Source organism: Lactuca virosa, chromosome 1, assembly GCF_052849685.1.
Source record: "Lactuca virosa cultivar CGN04683 chromosome 1, Lactuca_virosa_CGN04683_v6, whole genome shotgun sequence".
NCBI lineage: Eukaryota > Viridiplantae > Streptophyta > Magnoliopsida > Asterales > Asteraceae > Lactuca > Lactuca virosa.
In genome coordinates, this window is record NC_136426.1 from 320318974 (window position 1) to 320327373 (window position 8400).

Below are 8400 nucleotides of genomic sequence, written 5' to 3' on the forward strand. Positions count from 1 at the left end.
AATCTTGAAGCACTCGGTGAGTCAACACCCCGACTCGACGATTCGGATCGAACATTCGCGAAGGAATAGAAGTCCTTGCCGTACACGGAGTTTTAATGAAGGACACGACGAGTCGACCCATGGACTCGGCGAGTCAACCTTGTTTCCAGAAGTCTATAAATATGACATTCCAACCCGAAACAAAGGACTTTTCTGAAACCCTTGGAGGCCAAGCTGCGATTAAGAACACGGTGGAAGCTCTGGAAAGTGAAGAATTGACCCTACATTCGATTTTGAGGAGGATTAAGGCAAATTCTAGTTACTCTTATTTAAACTTTTGATTGAATCATGTTTAATCCAATGGATTTCGTTTTTTAGTTTGTTCAGCCTCCCTTCACCCTTATACAGCCTCCACGAAAACCCTAGCCTACTTTTGTGTGTTCTTGTGATTTGGGAGCCATTTGAGAGTATTTTGGTGTAGTTTGGTGCTTTGGAAGAGGAAGGAACTTGAATAAGGAGCAAGGATCCACCAAGAGCTTGTAGATCCAGAAGATTAGCACCATTTCTAACTTATTTGAGGTATCAAGTTCAAACCTTGGCCATTGTGTTCTTAGATTTGCTTATGGGGGTGTTTAAAGTTACTTCTGGACTCCATTGTTAAAGCTTCTTGCATATTAATGATTTCAGACCATAATAGCTGTCCTTTTGGGATTTTAGAGGCACTAAGAATCATAAAAATTGGACCTTGATGGTTAAGCCACAACCATGCAAGTGTTATTGGGTCTTAAAGTTTGTTAAAAGGACCAAAATCATGTTTTGACCCCAACCTTGCATGCAATCACATAAAGTTCGTGACTTTATGGTTTAGGAGGTCTTAAAGGACCTGGATCTGCATTTTGGACGTAAAGACTTAACAGATTAAGTCATGAATGAAGTCCCAAAGAAGCTGGTCAGTACGTTGGGCGTACTCCCTCTGGTTCAACTCCCCGATTCTGGTCAAGGCCAAGGGGTAAAATGGTTATTTTACCCTAAGCTAGAATTGGGACTTATGTATGTTCCTATTGGACCAAGGGGTAAAATGGTTATTTTACCCTAAGCAGTGTTATGGATTCTAATTGAGTATTATTATAATTATGATAGATGGGAGTCTTCGGAGCAGCTGTTAGAGGTTACTTCCCGTGAGATTCGACACTCAGCTTTACGAGGTGAGTTACCTTCCAGTAGCGGTGGGTCTACGGCCACAATGTCGGCCCACCACTAGGAGTTATGATTAGATGATTGTCTTTGTGATATTCATCTAGGTATGCTACAACCCGTGATGTTTATGTGCTAGTATGATATGTTTTATGTGGTAGTTGTAGTACGAGGGGAATAGTCCCCAAGTTCGGTTGTTAGGACTGAGGGGTAGGTCGGACACCCCGGTATGTGTGCAAAGGGTAGGTTGAGCACCCTGGTATGCTCAGCAGGGTAGGTAGGGCACCCATATATGCCTGACAGTATGTTATAGTATGGTATGTGGTATTATGGGGGAACTTACTAAGCTTTGTGCTTACAGTTTTCAGTTTTGTTTCAAGTACCTCTTCAGCAAAGGGGAAGTTCCCTCATTAGCACATATTAAAGTCTAGGGTTGTGAAGCTTTCGTAAGACGAGAGACTCACGACAAGCTAGGAGCTAGAAGTGAGAAATGTGTTTTCATTGGTTACCCAAAACAGTATTTTGGATATTTGTTCTACAGACCTAGTGAAAACGTGGTCTTTGTAGCACGAAGAGGAGTCTTTCTAATAAGAGATTCAAGAGTTAGCTAATGAAGGAACCTTAGATGACACTAGCACTCAACCAGAGGAAACAGTTCCTGTTGAACCAGATGATAACTCATTACCTCTTCGAAGATCCACTAGGGTGAGTGTGCCACCTGAGTTATATGGTTTTCATATTACTTCAGATGGTCACACTGAAACATCCAAAAAATACAGACCAAAAATTTCTTTTTAAAATTATTTATAAAACCATAATTATCATCATCATATAAAATCATAAACCAAGTATCTCAGAATATTGTAATATCTGTCAACATATCAAAACTCATAACAGAAATCAGAGTAAATCTCCCAGGCTAGAAAACTATGGTGTGTGTCATGCAATCATCCCAATCCCTTCCCTGTGCTAGCTGAAGTACCTGAAACCAAACTGAAAACTGTAAGCACGAAGCTTAGTGAGCTCCCCCAAACTACCACATACCATACACATAACATATAACATAAACTTTGGGACACTGCCCAACTTCATCGGGAAAAACCCGACGTCGGCTTACCCGACATCGGAATCCTGCCCGGCATTGGGCTCACCCCGGCATCAGACCACGTCTGGAATCGGGCTTGCCCTAGCATCGGGCTTACCCCGACACATACACAGCATATCATATATCATAAACAAATAACATAAGCATATAACATAACTGCATCGGGCTTACCACGACAGCGGACCGAAGTCTGGAACACATAACAGATAACATATAAACTAACGTACATCGATCTTGCCCTGGAACACATAACACATAACATGCATGAATCACAAAGACATCAAGCATACATATACTCTTCTCAGGACCGCCCCGGCATCGGACCGGATTCTAGAACTACTGACTTCTAAACGGGCTGGCATTGTGGCCTTAGACCCGTTCCTACTGGAGAGAAACTCACCTCTCAAACTGAATGTTGAACTCGTGCATGAGGAATCTGTAACATCCTGTTTCGGGTCTTCAGTGGTTAGGGTTCGTGGGTTGCAACCCGGACATGAGGAAGTCTCGGGGTTGCGACGATTTACTAGAAGCGTAAGGCATCTCGTCACCTTCCGTGGGTATGAGGTTCTTTGGAAACGGATTCATATCGAGGAAGCATTGGAAGATTGAAGTTTTGGCAGGATAAGTCCCTTAATTTGAGAAAGGTGGTAACTTAGTACGCTGGGCGTACGTGAGTGTACACTTAGCGTACTCATGTGCGTGGTTTTTAAGCAGAGCCACCTAGTACGCTGGGCGTACCAGTGGGTACGCTGGGCGTACTAGGCACAGATTGAAAACCCTAATTTTGGAGTGGAGAAGGAACATGGAAGAGAATAGAGTTAGAGTACAGGCTTTGGATCTGAGCTTTTCTGTGGATGGAGCATCATTTGAAGGTATAAAGCTCAAAGCTTTCCCATCCTTTTGATTTATGCATGTTATGGTCCATTTTAGGGTTTTTGGTCCCAAAGCTTGAAGCTTTATGATTTGTTGCACTCCAGAGCCTAATGTTTGTCCTTTAAGGTGTTTCTAGTGGAGAGGATCCATAAAAATGAGGTCTTGGACGTTGGAATCAAACCATGCATGAGATATGAGCTTTTAGAGATAAGAGAGTGCGTGATTTGGGTGTTGTGACCTCCTCAGCCATGCAAAAGCTTAAAGTCACTGACTTTATGGAGTAAGAGCCATTAGCGATTCCAGATCTGGGATTTGAGTTGATGTCTTAACTGATTAAGACCAAATGAATAGAGAGAGTAAATCTGGGAAGTACGCTGAGCGTAATTTATGTATGCCCCGCGTACTGCCCCAGTGTCCCCGATGGCCAATCTGGGTTCATGAGTACGCTGAGCGTACCAAGAGAGGTACGCCCTGCGTAACCTCACTGTGGACTTATGGGCTAAGTCTCATTTTGGGCCTTGATTGTTGGGCCTGGAGTTTGGGCTTACTCAAATAGAGTTTCGGACCAGAGGATTATGTATAGGTGCTTTGGGCCCTTGAGTTGGGGCTTGCCTTTTAGACTTGAGATTTGGGCCTCGGGAGAGCCCATTTATTATTGGGCCTTGGTGGGCCCAATGGGTTTTAGGTTGTTGATGGTCTGGTTAGTGGACCTCCTGTATACCTAATGAGTGAGAGTCTGGACTTGGTTCCTAATTGGGTTAATTGTGAATTTTGAATCAGAGTTAGAGGTCGGTGCTTGGCAACAGCCTTTTAGGGGTTGTTCATCATTCGAGGTGAGTCTTCTCACTATACTTACCATGAGTGGTATCCTTGTGTGACGGAGATGTCTTATGTGCTTATTCGTGTATTGTGATCTTCTGCATTATGTCTCTGTGATTTATGTTAAGTATTGTTTTTATGAGCTTATTGAGTTAGGACCGTAGGGTCCATCTGAGTTCTGGGACCGGAGGGTCCCACTGAGACACATTGACCGAAGGGTCTTATCTGAGTATAGCCATGAGAGGCTACTGAGATGTGTGTGGTATTTTTGGGAACTCACTAAGCTTCGTGCTTACTGTCTAATGTGTTATGTATTTCAGGTTTTCTCAGGATCGCGGGAAGGCACCGACTCGATTGTACACACCAGAGAAAGAGTTATGTTTTTGAGGATCCTGGATTATTAAAAAAACAATTATGGAGATGTGTTTTGTAAACTAAATAAAAGAGATTTTGTGAAATGCGTTATGAGATTATATGAATTTAAAATGAAAATTTTGTTTGGAAATTTACGGTGCTACATAATCTCTTCTGGTTGCTCCCACAACTCCTCGGCTGTTGACATGTGCATATTTAGTCATATATTTTGTATAGAATATTAATACTTTTTGACTATTTTATTGCAAATATGGAACAAAAGGTGCTTAATTACGTTTAAATTGTATTTTCAGCTTAGAAGAAGTGCTCGGAAGCGAAAGGAAGCGGAAATAACAATCGGGAGCTCGGGAAGTAAATAAAGAGGAAAAAGTCAAAAATCTTGAAGCAGTCGGCGAGTCAACACCCCGACTCAATGAGTCGGATCGAACATTCGCGAAGGAATAGAAGTCCTTGCCGTACACGGAGTTTTAATGAAGGACACGACGAGTCGACCCATGGACTCGACGAGTCAACCCTGTTTCCAGAAGTCTAAAAATATGACATTCCAACCCGAAACAAACGACTTTTCTGAAACCCTTGGAGGCCAAGTTGCGATTAAGAACACGGTGGAAGCTCTGGAAAGTGAAGAATTGACCCTACATTCGATTTTGAGGAGGATTAAGGCAAATTCTAGTTACTCTTATTTAAACTTTTGATTGAATCATGTTTAATCTGTGACAACCCGATATTCCAAGTCAATGTATTGTTCAAAACTCAAATGTTATAATCTATTTTGGAATCATTAAAAATAGCGTCAAAAATGAAGTGCTCTAAAGTCTCAATTGGGATACATAAAATGTTAGATATTGTGTCAAGGTTTTCAGAAATATAAAGAACACTCAAATCCGAGTTATAACGAAGAAGTTATGACCAATCGAAAATCCGCGACACAACCCAATAAAACACTGTTAAGCGTAAAAAGTGAAATTTCAATAAAATACTTTTTAGCCTTAGGTATCTAAACAAAAGTCGTACATTATGTTAAACCGTGAGCATGTATAAAAAGAACGCCCAAATCTGACTTCGTATGAGGAAGTTTTGATTTTTCTAAGTTTCGGACATAGCAGTAGACAGCTAAAAACTCGAAATAGAGATCGAGCGATTTTTAGCCTACGCAACCTAAACAAGAATTGAAGATCTCGACAATAGTAGTATAACGGTAAAAAGACAGACGAAAACGGACATCGGATGAAGAAGTTATGAACTTTTAACGGATTTATCTTGTCCCGGCCTATTAAAAATATAATATTAAAAATTTAAGTCAAAATTAGCCGACGGAGTCTAAACGAAAGTTGTAGAGTATATTCTCACCTACGCGTGGATATAAAGAACGTCAAAAACGGAGATCGTATGCGAAAGTTACGCATTTTTGAAGTTTTGGGCACACACTTCGAGACTTATCCGAAGGGTTACGCCCAGCGTACCCAATGCAAGGCATCGAATCGGCCACGTCGCCCCTATGCTCTACTACCGTGTCATCCAAAGACCGGCGACCGGAGACGTCATCGCTGACGTACGCCCCGCGTACGAGGGTACGCCCAGCGTACGAGGTACGCCCCGCGTACTTCGGAGTACGCCCAGCGTACGAAGCCTGGCAGCCCTCCTATAAATAGCATGCGAGACTTCCGATTTTTACTTGCTCATTCCTCAATTTCTCTCCCTAATTTCATACTTCTACTATCCCGAGACTACCCCGACGCCCCGGTTCCGTATCCAAGTCCCGACAAAGGTCCGAAGCTCCGAGATTCCCGAAAAATTCACCAATTTCCGGTCGAAGTGCCGCCCGAGAAAATCTCGTTTTCTTCAAATCACCACACTTTCCAGGTGAGTTCATACCTCTACATTTTCATGTCTTTTTATGTTTTAAGGGAGGGGGGGAATACAAGTGAAACACGAGAAAAACTTATGTTAAAATATGCATCGTTATATATGGTTTCAAATACTTTACCTACATTTTTGTTTATAAATGTTAAACAACATTAATACCAACGTTACACTTTACATGCAAAGTTGGTATTACATCGAGTTTTTATCACCAAATGGAACACACTTTTGAAAAACTATAATGGGTATAGTTTACGAGTTATTCATAACATCTTTACATAAACACTGTAAAAAAAAGGAAACACTTTCGTTTACAAGAAACGTGGACTTTTCATTCCGTAAATCTATTGATACTAAGTTTTGTGAGACATCCGGCTTCACCGTACTCTCAAGTACGCCTTTCAAGTCCTGTATTATAAACCATAATCTCTTGTAGGGAGAGCGTGATACTTGTGTGTAGATCTATACGGGATTGACAATCCCGCACCTAAACTGTTAGCTACAGTTAGACCGGCAGGTCTGGGGTGACAAACGTCATAACACTGCAACGCCAGAAGAACGTTGTTACAGGCAGTCTGGGTCAATAGCATGGTTATAAATCTCACATGGAATATCGAAATATTTTGATTTACGAGACTCTTAAATGCATTCAGTGTTACATTAAATATGTATAAATCCACTTTCACCATTTTAGCATGAAAAATACTATTGCATTCCAGCCTTTGGAACTTTTTCAAACTATCACACATACATAGAAAATATTGGATTTTCTGGAAAACACGTTCAGTTATTTTTACCGAAAGACATACAAATTTTAGTACAAAAACGCTTATGAACTCACCAACTTAATTGTTGACACTTTTTCAAAACTACTTGTATTTCTCAGGGAATCAGTAATACAGGTAACCATCAGCTTTTGGAGAAGGAACGCTAAGGCGTCTGTTATCAAAACATTTTAAATCATCATATTTTTAATATTCTTTTGAAACATGTATTACATGCAACGATGTAACTTTTATTATATTTATGATGGTTGGGTTACTTTCTTTACAAATGTTCAACTGTTATGATACTACGTGAAGTCATCCACCCCCGAATGTTTCCGCCATTCTGGTTTGGGGGTGTGACAGATTGGTATCAGAGCATTGTTTATAGTAACTAAGTATATCAAACCACGTAAGATATACAAACTATAAATGCAAAAGGACTAAAACCCTCTGACAAAACGTTTTCACAAACTATACTTTTAATAAATTAAAATGATATATATTTTTATTTTTATAAAAGTATAAGTACACGCATGCATCGGTCTCGTATCATAGCTAAAATTTTACAAAAGTATTAAGGCAAGTTGCAACACTACGATTAGGCACCGGGGTATGTAATCAGATCGAGAATAAATATAGCCTGATCAACTATATTTATCCAGGATGTGACCAACGTATGTCGAGGAATGGTCGTAGTGAGCAACAAGTCGAAAACTTACCAAAGAGAATACTAGAATCAAACTTACAAATTTGAAATACTATAGGAGTATTTTATAAAACCATAAGAACTATAATAATCGTGCGAACCTCGATATTTAGTTAAAATTAGGAATCGTCAAATAAATAAAAATTTTATTTATCAAAAATTACCTTTTTACTCCCAAGTTTTTATATAATTCTCTTGCCTCTATTTCTCGACCAGACAAAACGGCAGGATTTCACATTCCCGGGGATCCCTACTACCCCAACCAGGGTAATGGAGGCTGGATTGAGGAAGACCCAGAGGAAGATCCCGAAGAAATTCCCGAGGAAGAGCCAGAGGAGGATTCCGAAGAGGATCCAGAGGAAGACCCAGATGAAGAGTCAGAAGAGGAAGGAGATGGTGGGAGCACTGACTCGGAACCCGAGATCTATGATCCTCCCCGAGGAGCAGCAAATCCCCAAAGGAACTTTCAGGGCCCGGCGCCCCGTTGGGCTGTGGACCTGAAACGATGGAGCAAGGAGCAAGGACAACGACCACCTTACGGCATGGGACGAGGCTTTTATAACCTCAGCAACGGGGGTTTGGCTGACAGGGCACTCCCTGTCATGGTTCATCGTATTGCCAACCAAGGCGAGCAAGCAAGAGTGAATGCCAGCCAACTCTTGGACATTGGGGCCACCGCTATTGTCATTGCGGTACGTCTCGTCGTCTGGACGAAGAAC